General features: G+C 36.9%; 1 long non-coding RNA gene across 1 annotated transcript in view; it reads right to left on the bottom strand.

The window, feature by feature from the left end:
- Nucleotides 1–18557, bottom strand: part of LOC111093643 — a 58374-nt gene that overhangs the window by 32542 nt on the left and 7275 nt on the right. The window contains exons 2-3 of the long non-coding RNA XR_005382878.1: nucleotides 15047–15097; nucleotides 13881–14047 (exon numbers count right to left, since the gene is read on the bottom strand). This is a non-coding gene — a long non-coding RNA (uncharacterized LOC111093643). The remainder of the gene's footprint in view (nucleotides 1–13880; nucleotides 14048–15046; nucleotides 15098–18557) is intronic.

Raw genomic sequence — 18557 nt, 5'->3', positions numbered from 1 at the left:
GACACCTGCAGATTGAAAGTGAGGGGATGAGAACCATTTATCTGCTGATGGACATCAAGAGAAAGCCAGGGTAGCCATACTTATATCAGAAAAAGTCAATTTTAGACAAAAGACTGCAACAAGAGATGAAGGAGGGCATTACATTATAATTAAAAGGTCTATCCAACAAGAAGATCTAACAATTGCAAATATTTATGCCCCCTACTTTGGAGCACCCAAATATATAAATCAAATAATATCAAACAAAGGAATTCATTGATAATAATACAATAATAGTAGGGGATTTGAACATATCACTTCCAGCAATGAACAGATAATCTAAGCAGAAAACCAACAAGAAAGCAATGGCTTTGAAAGACACACTGGACTAGTCATTCAGAATTTCCATCCTAAAGCAGCAGAATGCACATTCCTTTTGAGTGCACATGAAACATTCTCCAGAATAAGTCACATACTGGGTCACAAATCAGCCCTCAACAAGTACAAAAAGATTGAGATCATACCTTGCATATTTTTAGGTCACTGCGCTATGAAACTTGAAGTCAATCACAAGAAAAAAATATGGGAAACCACAAATACATGGAGGCTACAGAACATTCTACTAAAGAATGAGTGGCTTAATCAGGAAATTAAAGAAGAAATAAAGCAATACATAGAAACAAATGAAAATGAAAACACTTCAGTCCAAAACCTTTGGGATGCAGCAAAAGCAGTCGTAAGAGGGAAGTATATAGCAATACAGGCCTACCTCAAGAAGCAAGAAGAGTCTCAAATACAAAACCTTCTACATAAAGAAACTAGAAAATGAACAAGAAAAAAGTCTAAGGCCAGTAGAAGGGAAATTAGTAAAGATTAGAGCACAAATAATTGATATAAAAACAATAACAACAACAAAACCCAGAAGAATTGATAAATGAAACTAGGAGCTGGTTCACTGAAAGAATTCATAAAATTAATAAACCCCTAGCCAAACATATCAAAAAGAAAAGAAAAAAGATCCAAGTAAATAAAATAATGAATGAAAGAGATCGCAACCAACACCACAGAAATACAAACAATTATAAGAGAATATTATGAAAAACTATATGCCAACAAATTGGACAACCTGGAAGAAATGGATAAATTCCTAAAAACATATAAAGTATCGAAACTGAAATAGGAAGAAATAGTAAATTTGAACAGACCCATAACAAAGAAATAGACTCAGTAATCAAAAATCTCCCAACAAAACAAAAGCCCAGGGCCAGATGGCTTCTGAGGGGAATTCTACACAACATTTAAAGAAGTTATACCTATTCTTCCCAACTGTTCCAAAAAATAGAAATGGAAGGAAAACTTCCAAACTCATTCTACAAGGCCAGCATTACCTTGATTCCCAAAACAAAGAACCCACTAAAAAGGAGAGTTATAGGCCAATATCTCTCATGAACATGGATGCAAAAATTCTCAATAAAATACTAGCAAATCAAATCCAACCATACATTAAAATAATTATTCCCCATGATCAAATGGGATTCATTCCTGGGCTGCAAATGTAGTTCAATACTTGAAAATCAATCAACGTGATATACCACATTAATAAAAGAAAGGATAAGGACAATATGATCCTCTCAATAGATGCAGAAAAAGCATTTGATAAAGTACAGCATCCATTCTTGATAAAAACCCTCAACAAAGTAGGGATAGAGGGAATAGAACTTAACATCATAAAGGCCATATATGGAAGACTCACAGCTAATATAATCCTCAGTGGGGAAAAACAGAGCTTTTCCCTAAGGTCAAGAACATGACAGAGATGCCCATTCTCACCACGGTTGTTCAAGATAGCACTAGAAGTCCTAGCTTCAACGATCAGACAACAAAAAGAAATAAAAGGCATCCAAATCAGCAAGAAGTCAAACTTTCACGACTTACAGGTGATATGATACTCTATGTAGAAAACCCAAAATACCCCACCAAAAACTGCTAAAACTGCTAAAAGTCACATGAAACAAAACCAACACGCAGAAATCAGTTGCATTTCCATACACCAATAATGAAAGAGAAATGAAGGAATTTATCCCATTTACAATTGTGCCAAAAACCATAAGATACCTAGAATAAACCTAACCAAAGAGGTAAAAGATCTGTACTCTAAAAACTATAGGACACTGATGAAAGAAATTGAAGATGACACAAAGAGATGGAAAAACATTCCATGCTCATGGAAGAACAAATACTGTTAAAATGTCCATACTACCCAAAGCAAGCTACACATTTAATGCAATCTCTACCAAAATACCACCAGCATTTTCACAGAGCTAGAACAACAATCCTAAAGTTTGTATGTAACCACAAAGACCCCAAATAGCCAAAGCAACCTTGAAAAAGAAAGCAAAGCTAGAGACATCACAATTCCAGACTTCCAAGTTATGTTACAAAGCTATAGTCATCAGAACACTATGGTATTAAAAAAAAAAAAAAAAAAAAAGAACACTATGGTATTGGTGAAAAAGCAGACACATAGATTAATGGAACATAATACAAACCCAGAAATGGACCCACAACTGTACAGTCTACTAATCTTCAACAAAGCAGAAAAGACCATCCAATGGGAAAAAGACAGACTCTTCAATTAATGGTGCTGGGAAAACTGAACAGCTACATGCAAAAGAATGTAACTGGACCACTTTCTTACAGTACACAAAAATAAATTCAAAATAGGTGAAGGAACTAAATGTGAGATTTGAAACCATCAAAATCCTAGAGGAGAACACAGGTGGTAATCTCTTTGACCTTGGCCATGGCAACTTCTTACTAGATACATCTCTGGGGGCCAGAGAAACAAAAGCAGAAATGAACTATTGGGACCTCATCAAGAAGTCTTCTTCAAAATGAAAGAAATAATTGCCAAAATTAAAAGGAAACCTACAGGAATGGGAGAAGATATTTGCAAATGACATATCTGATAAAGGGTTAGTATCCAAAATATATAAAGGACTTATCAAACTCAACATCCAGAAAACAAATAATCTAGCTAAGAAATGGGCAGAAGACATGAACAGACACTTTTCCAAAGAAGACATACAAATGGCTAACAGACTCGGGAGAAGATGCTCAACATCACTCATCCTCGGAAATATCAATCAAAACCATGAGAGATACCACCTCACACCTGTCAGAATGGCTAAAATTAACAACACAGGAAACAGCAGATGCTAGCAGGGATGCAGAGAAAGGGGAATCCCTCTTACATAATTGGTGGGAATACACACTGGTGCAGCCTCTCTGGTAAAAACAGTGTGAAGGTCCCCAAAAAGCTAAAAACAGATCTACCCTACAACCTAGCAATTGCACTTCCAATAATTTACCCAAATGATACAAAAATACTTACTCAAAGGGGCACATGTACCCCAATGTTTATAGCAGCATTAAAAACAATAGCCAGATTGTGTAAAGAGCCTAAATGTCCATTGATTGATGAATGGATAAAGAAGTTGCGGTTTATACATATAATGGAATAGTATCCAGCCTTCAAAAACAATTAAATCTTGCCATTTACAATGACGTGGATAGGTCTAGAGTGTGTTATTGCCAGTGAAATACATCAGTCAAAGAAAGGCAAATACCATATAACTTCACTCATATGTGGAATTTAAGAAACAGAACAGATGAATATAAGGAAAGGGGAAAACAAGAGAGGGAGGCAAACCATAAGAGACTCTTATCTATAGAGAACAAACTGAGAGTTGCTGGAGGGGAGGTTGGTGGGGAATGGGGTAGGTGGGTGATGGGTACGGAGGAGGGCACTTGTTGTGATGAGCACTGGGTGTTATATGTAAGTGATGAATCGCTAAATTGTACTCCTGAAACAAATATTACACTCTATGTTAACTAACTAGAATTTAAATACAAACTTTAAAAAACTTAGCACGAATGGAACACCCCAGCCCTGTGGGGTGAGAATGTCTTCAAAACTTGGGGTGTTTTAGTAAAAGAAAATATCAGGATGGATCCTTTTTCATTTATTACTTTTAGTGCCTGGGTAATAAGAACAGTATCAAAGGTAATGTTCATGTGAGAGCAGAATCAGAGATAATGTTGACATGGTCACCAAGCTGTGGGATGACTCAAAGAGGATAGCGTATCCCATTAGCAGAACTCTCCTTGATCTTCATCCAAGAATTCATTGGATCCTCATGTGTTTATTCTGTTTCATTATTTTATCTCTTCACTCATTGCATAGTAATCAATTCAAATCCTTGCTATGCCACCTACTCATTTGTGTGAACATGAGAAAGTTACTCAGCATTCCCATGCCTCCATTTTCTCATCCGTGCAATGGAAATAATAATATGCTTCTCTCACAGACATGTTAGGAGGATTTAAGCATGTAATTAAAAAATTTACTAATGATTATGTTTGTTGTATTATTGTATTGTATTTTAATATCACAAGGTGTTGTGATTATTATGTTTCCCCATCATGATGACTTTATAAAAAAAGGAATTCAGAAGAACCACATAGTACTCACCAAGCAGTTAACTCAAATATCTCTAACACAATAATGTCTTATTATAGAGACATAGATCCAAAATTCCAGTCCTAGTGACATTTTAACTGGCCCTTAATGTTATAGCTAAGAAATGTATAAAGGAAAATACCAACAGAATCAAAGGTTTTGTTCCTGAACTACCCTTCAATCTATGTTTATTTCCTTTGGACGCTGGCCATTTTGTTTTACTCTCTTGCCTCTCCTCCTGGGTTTTTCATCTTGATTCACCTTTTGAACTATTTCTTGGTTCACAATGTTGCATTTGTTTCCCAAAACTTTCACTAGCTTTCTGCTTCCTGGAACAATGTCTCAATAATTTACTCTCTTTTGGCATTGACCCAGGACTCCTTCCCTTCAGTGCCTCCCACCAACTGCTGTGTACCTCCTCCTGCTGTGTATGACCTTGACTGGCATGACTCAATTCTCTCCTTGCTTAAACCAGGAAAGGCTGGCTAAGGAGACTTGCCAATGTGTTAACTGATGTTGATCAGGATGGGAAGGTAAAATGAAAACTTAATAAGAGTAATCTTGGGGGATTATGGGATTAGAGATAATCCCCCAAAAATATTTCTTTAATTTTTAAAAGGGAGGAAGAGGAACATAAACAATGACAGACCTTACAGTATCCAATGTTGAGAATTCCAAAATCTTATGACAGTTTCAAAAACAGAAGTTTCTTATATCTGTTATTGGAGGGACATCAGGACATGGCAGACAGTAGGTCAAATTCACATTCAGGCAATAAACAGCATAGAACTAAGGTGCTGCATGAGGCCTTGACCTATAACCTCTCATCTATCTAATATGTTTAATAATAGATGGATACCTTTTGTTTGGAAAAAGTCCTGAGGCTGATATGTTAGCAGCTGACAGATATTTCCTCTGAATTAACATCTCTACAAGTTCTTATTGTAAGTCAAGTGAACAAACTCGAGAGAAAATGCAGGAGTTCAAAAAGGAAAACCGGGTATCTCAGCCAACCTCATCCATCCAGTGGCTCTGCAGGAACTTTAGGACAAGGAGAATAAATAATGGATTCTTCTGTATTATGCACAAATATTGACCAAATCAAACCATAGAACTTATTCATATTATAGGTGAAACTGTAATCTTAAAACTTTCACCTGAGCTATATTGCTTTAAAAAATGAAATCCAAAAGTAGATAACATTTTGTTTGGAACATACAGAGTATTTAATAGAAAACAAGGTTGCTCTGCTTTAGAAATAGAACTGAGAGGTGCCTGGGCAGCTCGGTCAATTAATTGTCCAACTCTTGGTTTCAGCTCAAGTCATGAGATCAAGACCCACATCAGGCTCTGCACCAGGCATTAAGATTCTCTCTCTCTCCCTCTGCCCCTCCGCCTCTACTTTCTCTCTCTCTCTAGAAAGAGGGAAAGAAGAAAGAAAGAAAAGAAAGAAAGAAAGAAAGAAAGAAAGAAAGAAAGAAAGAAAGAAAGAAAGAAAGAAAGAAAGAAAGAAAGAAAGAGAAGAAAGAAAAGAAAGAAAGAGAGAAAGAAAAGAAAGAAAGAGAGAGAGAGAAAGAAGGAAGGAAGGAAGGAAGGAAGGAAGGAAGGAAGGAAGGAAGGAAGGAAGGAAGGAAGGAAGGAAACTGAAATTTGGGGATTGAGCCTAGCAATGAAACAGAAGAAAAATTGGAAGATATCATGCACTGAATTGTGTCCTCCCTGAAATTCCTATGTTGAAGCCTTAAATCTCAGTACCTCAGAATGTGACTGCACTCAAGATACGACCTTTGAAGAGGTAATTAAGTTAAAAATGAAGCTGTAAGGGTGGGCCTTAATCTCTTCTGACTGGTGTCAATAAAGAAGAGATTCAGACACTGGAGAGGTACCAGGGATGCAATGTATGCACAGAGGAAAGGCACAGTGACTGTCTGCTTATAGTAGGTGCAGTTTGGTTATCTTCAAGTCTCCAGTCTCCTCTTTCTCTGACATCTGTATTTATTGAATTTTTAGTTTTTACCTCCCTCTTGATTCTTGCAACTGCAATCCTTTTCCTTAATCACTCTGCTCTATTATGCACACTGCCCTGATTCCCTCATTGACCAACAACACAAAGCATTTATATTTAGCAGACTATGCCGAAGTTTGGAGTTGCACAGTCTTAAACCAATGCCTTGTGTTTTCTGCCCTTAAGGGCCCAGAGGGATTTTGAAGTGCCTAGAAAGTGAACTTTAAGTAGATAGGAAGAAAGGAAAATGTTTAATAGTTATCACTTGACATACGAGTTTACACTGAATCTCACATTAAGGCACTATTGAGACTGAGCAAAGATTCCTTCTGAAAAGTTCCAATAAAGTAAATAGTCAGTATTGTGTTGATTTAACATTAACAGAAAACAGGAGCTTGGGTAATATGTGTTGCATCTGTGCTCCTAAAATTAATGGCAATTAATCCTGATTAGACTAGTGTCTTGATACTCATCTTTGTCTTGATAGATTGCCATACAACTACTATGGAACAGGGCTACTTATTTTAAAATTTTCTTTCCAGCCATCTAAAGAAGGATTTCTACATAACAGCAATAGAATTTTCCATCTGGTGACCAGTTTTTGAAGGATGAATTTTTAAAATATTATTGAGTTTTGTCTCTAGTAATTACTATTCTAAACAACTGACTTTTGGGGTCTCAAATACTAATCTTTTTATAATTATAGTCTTTTGTCAGTTTCAGTTAGGTTTTCCAGTGAAACTCCCAACTTTTAGGCTGGGATTTGGATTGCACAATTTTTGGTCAATTCAGCAAAATGTACACATGTGCTGTGGTGAGGGTTTCATCTTCCTAAGGCTATGCTTATGGGCAGGAGAAAAACAAAGTGCTCCAGTGAATAAACTGTCATTATCGCTTGGTCATAGTCAACTTTCCTAGACCTCTGTTTCACTACTCAAACAGGAAGTTAAAGAGACGACAGCTTTCTTCACAAACCTTACTTTGCATACTGGAAAAAAAATTGCATAAACTGAAACCAAAAATAACTGCTTGATACCTTCTTCAAGTTACCTTCCAAATTATTCCTTATAACAGGAAGCAAACTCTGTTGACTTGTATTTACTAAGGAGCATGCTTTCCATGATTTTCTGAAGAGGTAAAAAGAAAAGATTTCATAATAGCCAAATTTGAATACAAGTATTTTGGTAATCAACACTATGAGCACAATCTATTACTTTAATATATGTAGCATTGCATGACATTATTATTTGTTAATTTATTTACATTTAGCCTCCCCATTTGAATTCAAACCCCTTTATAGGTTTTATAGTCACTTTATAATTGAAAACCTTAGCAGAGTTAATAAAAAAATATTTTGTGACTACTTTGGGTAGTACATTACTTACTATTTTTGTCTGTAGCTTTGATTTTCCATGATTTTCAGATACAAGAGTGAAATATGGAAGGCATAGTAATAAAGATACTTGGCAAGATCATATTTCCCTCAGGGTGATGGAATTACAAAAAAATGCATTTTTCAAAAAAAAGTGATTATCTTATATTGGGTTTAAACCATGTTTCTAAATGTAAATGCATTCATAAATTTTGTTACATATTATGAACAAAACCAAAGTTTAAGTAGAAATATCTTTAGTTGACAATTACCTTTTATGATCCAAGCTCTCCAGCAATTAGGTAATAAATAATTATTGCATTTTATGCATAGGATAGAGTATGCTAAATTATAAGGGTAAATCTACTGTATCTGATCAAGCAATATATTCCACCAAAAAAAAAATGATTTTTAAAAACCACTTTGACCAATGAAATTAGATGTACTAGCCAGGCTCTCTTTTTTTTCTTTTTTTGGAGGGGAACGGAGGGGAGTGTAATGGCCAATGGCTTTGTTGGATAGGCAGGGACTTAGAAGGAACATGATTAGAAAATTGGAGACAGAAATATTTGGGAACAGGTATGTGGATAGACCTATCTGAATGGGAAAAACTGTGAGGATGTTTGTGTCTCATATGAATGCTTATCAAAAGGCAATGCCAGAGAGAAGAATCCTAATAATTAAGAGGATAGGATGATCTGTTCTGTGGATACCAGTCATCTTCATTCCCCAACCACCCCTGATATTGTCCAATGGGCTAATTAACCAAATGACCATGGTGGCAGGGATGGACGTTATGCATGGGCTCAGCAAGGCTAATGTGACTCTAGCCACTGCTGAGGGCCTGATCTGTCAGCAGCAGAGACCAACACGGAGCTCCCATATGGCACCATTCCTCAGGTGATCAGCTAGCTATGTGGTGACAAGTTTATTACATTTGATACCATTTCCATCACAGAAGGGCAATGTTTTGTCTTTATTGAAATCGACACTTATTCTGCATATGGATTTGCTTTCTCTAAGGCTCTCTTCTGTTCTGAACATTCACTGAGTTGCAGTCAAACTGGCCTACAGTCAGCTGCCTCAGTACCCACCACAGGTCCTCTCTTTTCTTGGGACCTTTGTACATGTTGTTCTGTCTCTCTGGAATATTCTTTCCCTTGCTTTTATAGCCAGTTCCTGCTCATTCTTTAGGTCTCAGCTTAACTATCACCTCCTCAAAGAGCCTTTCTTTGACCATTCTATCAAAATAACTTATTTGTAATTATCAAATCTGTTTATCTAGATTCATTTTTGTATTTTTTTTCTTTCCTTCCAGTCTCATCCAACTGAAAGGGAAATGAGATGTTAATTATCATGCAAAGGAGCACATTTAAAGTTCTTTTTTTTTTAGGATTTTATTTATTTATTCATGAGAGACACAGAGAGAGAGAGAGAGAGAGAGAGAGAGGCAGAGACACAGGCAGAGAGAGAAGTAGGCTCCCCGCAGGGACCCCAACACGGGACTCGATCCCGGGACTCCAGGATCACACCCTGGGCCAAAAGCAGGCGCTAAACCCCTGAGCCACCCAGGGATCCCCCAGCACATTTAAAGTTCTATGGTAATTTGGAAAAGAGGCAGTACTTCTCTTGGGATGACCTAGGAAATTTTTGCAGAAGAGCTACTGTTCCTCCCATTATAGTAGAAGAGACAGCATTCCTTCTTGTATAGGTGGGTCATGCAACTGGAACTTTCAGGAAAAAAAGGAATAGTTGTCCCATTGAGGCCATCTTCCTATCCTCTATAAGCTTTACGCTGTTGCTGCCCATTTGTCAAACTTCATTGCTTTTACTATGTTCATTTTGCCTCGCCTCTGCTAATAAGCCAATTATTTTTTTAAAGATTTTATTTATTTATTTGAGAGAGAGAGCACAAGCAAGGGGAGCAACAGAGGGAGAAGGAGAAGCAGCACTTTTCCCCTCACTCAAGCAGGGATCCCAATGTGGGGCTCCATCTCAGGACCCCAGGATCATGACCTGAGCCAAAGGCAGATGCTTAATGAACTGAGCCACCCAGGTGCCCCCTAAAGATTTTAAAGTAATCTCTACACCCAATGTGGGGCTCAAACTTACAACCCTGAAATCAAGAGGCACATGCTCCACTGACTGAGCCAGCCAGGTGCCCTCATAAACTAGTGACTAAGAAGTTGTAATGAATCATATTTGCCTCAGCTGCTCTAGGCCCTTCATCCTTCTGAGTGTTTGCAAAATGGTAGAGAGTCTCAGAGTAAGAGGGAATTCAGAGGCAGTGATGTGGTAGCAATTCCACAGAATATACAAATAAAACCAGGAGAAAGGCAGTAAACTGGGCTTTGGAGCTTCCCACTCATCTTCCTTCAGGACTAGGCACACAGTGACCATTCTCTTACTCACAACCATGTGCTCTTATTTCTAGTTCTGTAAATGTTGCTCTAAGGTCATCTTTAATACATGTTCTGTGCTACCATGGCACACTTGAGTTGGTGAGGGCATTAAACTATTCAAAAACCATAGATGTTTCAAAATTCTAAAGAGGAGGGATTGGTGTCAAAAACACAGCATATACTTGGCATAAACTACCACAGGTAGGTCAATGGATTCACTGTGCTCAATGTTTATGAACTCAAAATCACACTGATATACTCCTATCATTTCCTACAAGAATTGTACGGCCATCCCCACACTATCACGTAAACTTGTTCCTGCCAAATAAATTGGGTGAGATAGAACACCAACTTATTTGAGCCAACAAGGGTTAACTTTGTTCTGGAGGATAAGAGTATTATCCTAAGTTCCCTAAAAGTATATGCATGATTTATTTACACTTTCCTAAACCCAGTTGCACTTATAAATAGTGCTATTTCAATCTTTTGTTTCCAGAGTTCTCGTACTGAAAATCCTTCAAGGACCCTATCAACCATCAAAGTCATTATAGCAGGACTTGGTCAGAGTCTGCTACAAAACTGGTGACCCAACAGTGATAGTGACAAAATGGATGTTCACTCAAAAATGTAGCTGGCAATCTTCATTGCTGGGTTGATATTTGTTAATATGAAGATGGGAACCACTATCTGTCAGAAGGAAGAGAGAGAGAAAAAAAAAGAAAGAGAGAGTGAAAGGGAATTAGGAGAGAGTGGGAGAGAAAGAAAGTTTCTATCAGTTGTTTTCTACCTAAACTATGTTTTAAAGTTTTTTTTTACATTTATGGAAAAGGTGATGCTGCCTCTTAAGATATGTGCTTATTTCCCTAAGCAGCTCATAAATTTCCATCTGTCAAAAAATGTCATTTGACTTCAGGAAGCTAAAAACCGTCAGGAAACAAAGGGTACATAAGCTGAATGATAGCAGTTTCACACCTACTATTTCTTGATATATTGTCTATCTAAATGCAGTGACTTTATTCTGCTGCAGATTTCCCAATCTCAACTATTCTGCTTTATTGCTACCGTATCATATGGTCACATGTCTCTTCAACATGTATGTGTAGAATGTGCCTGAAGAAATGAATCTCACTGTTAAATGTTTTACTGTTGCTTCCTGTTTGCCACATCTCCCTGCTGTCACCGTGGGGATTTTTTTGTCTTCCTGTAAGGTGGAACGAGTTACGAACCAACAGGATTGCTTACGCTTAATATGGTATATGACTTTATGCATTTATCTAAAATGTGTTGCCCATACTTTGAATCTACAAGCTCTAAAATCACAGGTATCATCTCTGGCAATAACAATATTTAACCTTTATTGAGGCCTTACTAAGTTCCAGATACTGATTTAAGTTTAAGTTTTACGAATATGTTGAGTCCTCACAACACTATGTAGGAGGTGCTCTTTCTGTCCGTATTTTACAAAAGAGGCCCAGAGAGGTTAATTAACTAGCTCAAGATGCCTCAGTTAGGAAATGAGCAAAGCAGCATTTGCACTGAGGCAGCCTGACTGCAGAGCCCTTGGTCTGAAAGATGATACTACGCTGCATAGCAGTAATGCCTTGGAACATTTAAGAAAGGACTTGTCTACTTTGTATTTGATTCCAGAAAACAGTGAGATTTATGATTTACACAAATCCTACTTCACAGTTTGACCTTTTTTAACAATCAGCTAACAAGGCCCTTAGTTCACCAGATTATGAGTAAGTATTCTGGAGTAAGGCATTTTACATCTATATAATAAACCAAGGACATGTGATCGCCTCCACCCCTCCAGCAGGTTTGTGCTACTGCTGTCCATTTGTCAAGCACGCTGCTTTCACTATGAAATATTGTCCTTTCCTTTGCTGCCAAACGAAGTTCACTAAGAGGCTGTGATTACCACTATTCACAATGTGTATCATAAACATTCATTTATGATATGATCGTATGGTTTATTATTTCACACAAGCATCTGCAATGTGTTAATGAACTTCAGCGTTCAGAGAAACATTTCTGAGAAAATAGATTTTTTTAGACTCTTTTTAATCAAAATTATTGCCCTTTTCAAAGAAAATAGTTATGTTATCTGATTCCATATCATCTTCCTGTTTTCCCTTACCTCAAAATTTCCTCTTTTCCCCCATTTAATTTGGCCTTCCTTTATTCTCCTTTTCCCTTACATATTCACTTTAAGAATTATTGATCTAGAAATGATACCAACTCCTCACTATTAAAAAAAAGAAATTATATATGTTCACAAAATAAAGAAAAACTTGGCTTGAGGCAAACCACAGATTCATGCTCTACTACCTAAAAATTCTCAGGAATCCTCTGCCCCGGAAGACCCTGAGCAGTCTCTGATCCTTGAAACACAGAAAGCACTAGTGGTAAAGGAACAGCTGTTCACTTGTTTATTTGAAACTCCATGAAGATGATGTCCAGGAGTGAGAAATACGGATCCTTGTTATCTGAATAGTCTCCTAAACACTCCCATGTTCCCAAAATCTGACTGGAAAACTAGAGACCAACCCCTTCAAGTACATATAACAAAGAATTTAGCTCAGGGAATCAGTACCACGGAAGATGGAGGGCTTGAGAAACAAATAGGCTCCATAAGGTGACAGCATCAGGTAGCCACTACTGTCCTCCTTAAATCAGAGGAAGGAAAGAGAATGGCAGAGCACAGGGCCTGGGGGCACCAGGTGAATTCAGGGGTCCCAAGGAAGGTACAGGTACTGTCACAGATGCTGCTGGACACAGAAAGGGGTGGGGGGAAACCCCGGTTTCCCTCTTCTCCCTGCCTGCCTCTCTCCTGTCACAGCCATCCATTGACTAAAGGTGAGAAGGCTCCGAGGGCATGGCAATGCAGCCTTCAGTGTCATTCCCTCTGATCAACAGCCAAGCATGGAGAATGTGAGGACTGGCTCTGACAGCAATCAGGTCTTGGATGGCACACTACAATTTTCTTCCACTTTTCTGTGGCTACACAGTCATCCTTTCCCCACCAGAGGGCTGTTACTCAATCTAAAAATATGGAAATTTAGAACTCATGCAGTCACTAATTGATCAGTCATCCAACTATGTTACATCACCGGGATAAACTTCAAGGAATATTGTGTTTTAAACAGAAAAAAATCTACTAAATCAATGTACAAAGGACTTGACACAAAGCTCTATCTCTGGGACATTTATTAAAATTTAGTTGCAGATTATTTCCTTATTGAATTTTGTTTTTCTATTTTCCTGGAATATAGTCATAAAGTGAAATTTAGCAATCTTATATTGGTAAATCACATTCTGCAAAATCATATTACTTCTTTATACTTCTACAGAGATTTTTCAGTGACTATTTCAGAAGAATAGAAACAATGATGAGGACTCAAAGCAAACAAAACCCTTCAAAACTATTTTTTTAGTTTCTCAATTTTCAAAAATATTCTTCTCATAAGCATCCATTATAGCTTATAATTTTAAAAGCTGTAAGGATGTTAACACTGTCCAAAATATACAAAATTTTGAGAGTTAAGAGACATTCACAACATACTGATCTGTTTTTTATCAGATTTGGTATATTCTTACCTTTAGTAATCCTTCCCCAAAAAATCCTGTAATAAGAACCAGCGAAGAAAGGCTTTGAGTTTCTTGAAGGCAAGAATGGAAACTTGTTTGATTATGTGTCTCCAGTAGCAGGTGCAGTGCCTCATACATAGCAGGGGTGCATAAATGTTTGTTGAATGGATTAGTCCCTGGGTCATAAAGAGAAGAATAATGGTCTTGGGGTCTGGTAGACACTAATGAAGCAGGAAGTGATCCTTTTAAAATTCTATTTTCCTTTGTAATCCTTCTGCTCAAGAACCTACACTGCTTTTTTCATTAACCATATGAAAGAGTTTTAGATAGACTACAGGACATCTAGTTAAATGTGAGTTTCAGATAAACAGAAATTTTGTAGTGTATGTCCAAATATTGTAGGTATAAAGTATGTGCATATTTGAGACATACTTAAACATTGTGTATTTGAAATTCAAATTAAATTGGGCATCTTATATTTTCATTTGCTAAATCTGGCACCCCCACCAAAGGATTAAATATAAATTTCTTTTATCATGATTTAAAAGTGGCTGAATTACCAGAAATATTTAGTAGAGATAGCCACTCAATGAAGTTAGCCAGGCATCACCAAAGAAATTAATACCCATAATTCTTACAGTAGTTTTTAAATTTTTAAACAATTTTTCTGAGAAAAAATAATTGGTTTTGAAATAAACAAACCATCCAATAAATAAATTTTTAAAAAATCTTTGATGTTCAGAACTATTTTGAATCCTGATCCTGCAATTAAGTTACCATATAGCATTGAAAAGCCAGTTTTCCACTCCTGTAGTGGAAAGCCACTACAACTTTATAAAATGATTCTAATTACTTTCCTATCATGTTGAGAAAAAAACAGAGCTAGATTAAGCTATAAAAGTTCCTTTATATCCATTTCTTCTCATTTCTCCATAGAAATAATCATTGCTAACTGCTATAGTTTGAATGTTTGTATCCTTCGAAATTCATGTGTTGAAACCTAATCCTCAAACTTATGACATTAGGATTTACAGCCTTTGGGAAAGTGCTTAAAGTCATAAGGGCCCTCATGAGTGGGTCTCTTTATTAAAGACACCCCAGAGAGCTCCCTCACCCCTGTCACCATGTGAGGACATAGCAAGAAAATGGCTGTGAAATAGGAAGTGGGCTCTTACCAGACATCAAATTTGCCAATGCCTTGATCTTGGATTTCCCAGCATCCATCACTGTGAAAAATAAATATTTGCTATTCAGGGAGTGTGCCTGCTGTGATGAGCACCGGGTATTATATATAAGTGTTGAATCACTAAATTATATACCTGAAACTAATATTTCACTGTATGTTAATGGAGTTTAAATAAAACTTTAAATAAATATTTATTACTCATAAATCATTCATCCAGTCTATGGTATGCTATCACACCAGTCTGAATGGATAAAGACACCATTTGATTTGTATCATTCCTATCATTTTGTATGCATTCATATACACATATATATATGTATATATGCACACACTATTTTTTATTTTAAAAAATGAATCACTATTCACCTATTACACTGAGGTTTTCATTTTCATTTAGTCTTGGATGTCTACAAATACTTTTATTTTTTTAATTTTACTAAATATGCAATACCACATGTTGTGACCAGCAGACTCTAAAATGTAACTTCTATGATCCCCAACTCCTGAAATTCATGCCCTGTGTAATACCTTCCCTTTAACTGTGGGATGGCCTAAAGACTTGTTCTAACAAACAGAATAGGATAAAGCGATGTAATGTCACTTTCATCATTAGGGTGCATAAAATATGACTTCCATTTTGCTAGCAGATTTTTATTGCCTTTTAAGCTTCCTGACTTTGATGAAGCTAGCTGCCATGTTGGAGAAGAACTGGGGAGGCCACCAGCCAACAAACAAATAGGAACTGAGGCTCTCAGCCCAACAGTCCTCAAGGAACTGAATCCTGCCAACAACCATGTAGGTTGGAAGCAGATTCTTCCCCAATCAAGCCTTTATAGGAGACTCCAGCCTTGGCTTACAGATGTATGAAGACTCTGATGCAGAGGACCCAGCTAACCATGCCTGGATCCCTGACTCACAGAAACTTCAAGTCAATAATGTGTGTTGTTTTAGGCTGCTAAGTTTTTGATAATTCTGCTATACAGTAATGGATAATGAATGCATAGATGATGCAAAATTTAAAAGCCATTAAATTTAAGTCTACTTCCCGTCCTTATCTCCAGCCAATCAGATCTCTTTCCTGGAGGCAAACACTGTTACAGGCATCAATTAAGATCATCAATCTTAGAGCACTTTAAATGCTTAAAGGATAATAAATAAAAGTATTAATGTCATTATTCATACTAAAATTCCCAGATTTACAAATGAAACTAAAACCTTTGAGGAAAGTAAGAACAATAGGAATAATTACAGAATTTTCTCACATGGGACCAAATGGCAACAGCAGAAAAAGTGACAGATAAATGTCAGATGAACCCATGTAAAAAAGGATATTTATATCTGGCAGAAATTCCGAGGACATTTACAAAACTGCACCTGAGTTATTGCTTATAACCAGAAAGAGATCACTGAGTCATTAACCACTTATCCTTAAAATCATTGATTCAGTGTCCTATGCTAACCATAAAATAGAGCATTATCAGGATGAATGAAAACAAAACAGAAAGCATTGTATTGTGTGGTTCAAAGCCAGGTCCGTTCATCTGATACCATTCATGGAACACTGTTCATCACACCACAAAAATGACTTGATGTAGCCAGAAATGATAGGGTGGGAACTAGGGTGAGAGTCTGACTCATAGGCTTGAGTTAAAGAATAGACTAAAATATGAAAGATCTTTCATCTGGAACAGGTGTGGGCCCTTTTCTGTAAATGGGCCAAATAGTAAATATTCTAGGCTTTGCAGGCTATATGGTTTCTGACCCAACAATTCAACTTTAGTGTTGCAGCCCTATATAAATAAATGGGCAAGGCCATGTTCCAATAAGACTTTACTTACAAAAATAAGATTTGGGTGGTTTTGGTCCAAGGGCTTACTGACCCCTTATCTAGGAAATGAAAACAAAGGATAATCAAGACAGCAGTTTGGCACCAGATTAAAAGACCCAGATGCCAAGAAGAAATCCCCTAGCTCATAATGCCAATTCCAGTGCTGTTATCTGAATACACTGATTTGACTACTATTGAAGACATTGGTTTTTATCTGAACCAAAATTTCTGCTCTGACCTCCAGTCTTAGCCCATCTAGAACCTGAGTTGCCATAGAGCTAAAATAAAACCCAGGCAAGAACACCCCTTTTTTCTCCATGCCTATCCTCTTAGCATCTCTCCTCCAGTTTCTTGGGAGATTCTAGAACTAGAACAACAGTACCAAAATGGGAAATGTCATCCTTAATAGCCCAACAGATACATACAATCTATATTTTAACCATATTGACTGAAATCAGTGTTTTTAAGCATCTGATACCAAATTATGTTGTTTCAAAGCAACTAAATTAATATTTATAAGCCAATGTATAGAACTGGGCATTTTATATTTTATACAAAATTTATTTCAACACTTATAAATTGTATTGATTTCTTAGCATTCTTCCCCAAATCTCTTAACTACTTATTATAAGCCTTTGCTTTATGTTTCACGGGTTTTTATTTAAAAAAAAAAAAAGTCAAATCCTTTGTGTGAGAAAAAGGATCTACACACAGCTAGCCATGTGTTCACACATACCTGGCACGATGGGACAAGAGTTTAACTGATTTTATTTCCTGGTTCTTCTCTTCTGGCCCACATGGATAAAACTTGGGATAGAAGATAGAACCACAAGAAATAAATCAGTTGCCCAATTTTATACAATTACCATAAAACTAAAATGTGTTTTAGGAAAATTAACTTCCTGTATATAGGGTTTTATCCTTCTTCTTTAAAAGAAAATATTGTTCATTAACTGACAGCCCCAAAAGTCAGACTGTGAGATTTAAGTGAAAGTGTGTCAGTTTTATCCTAAATTTAGAATACCACCAACTCTGAGATACCAGCTGCATTCTTAAGAGACCAACCTTGATGAAGCAAGACGTATGTTTGAAAACTTACTAGAGGTTAAGACACCGCAATTTTACTTGTGTCTGAACCAACTCCACATAAACAAAAATAAAGTGAAACCCTAGTCTGAGATGCTTTGCCACTGTCTAAAAGCAGAAAAAGGCCCCTTGCCTGACCCCAGCCTCCACTTCCTCCCCAACCCAGACGAGTGGGTGTACCAGCTTTGCTGATATGTCCTACGTGACCTCTTTACTTCACTAAGAACTCTGGCTAACCCTCCAGCCAAGCTATGGGAGACCAAAAGACCACCACAGTTGGGGAATACCAGTGAAATATACGGGACAGGGTCAAAACTCAGCTCCCTACCATAAACAGTTTGTAATATAATCCACCTTCCCTCTAATTATAGTTATCTCCATATTAGAAACTATGGTAGAGTGCTTTAAAATTCTTCAAGTGCCTTAGAATTTATCATCCTCAATATTTGATCTAGCAAAAGTCACCTAAGACTAAAATTAATCTATAAATACATTCCTTTCAGAAAAAAGAAGTACCTGACTCTAAGTTTTCAAATATTAACTAGGTAGGTCGATTTTAACTTCATCTCTACCTTGCCCCATCTGG

Source organism: Canis lupus, chromosome 32, assembly GCF_011100685.1.
Source record: "Canis lupus familiaris isolate Mischka breed German Shepherd chromosome 32, alternate assembly UU_Cfam_GSD_1.0, whole genome shotgun sequence".
NCBI lineage: Eukaryota > Metazoa > Chordata > Mammalia > Carnivora > Canidae > Canis > Canis lupus.
This window is presented reverse-complemented; position numbering and strand designations above follow the sequence as displayed.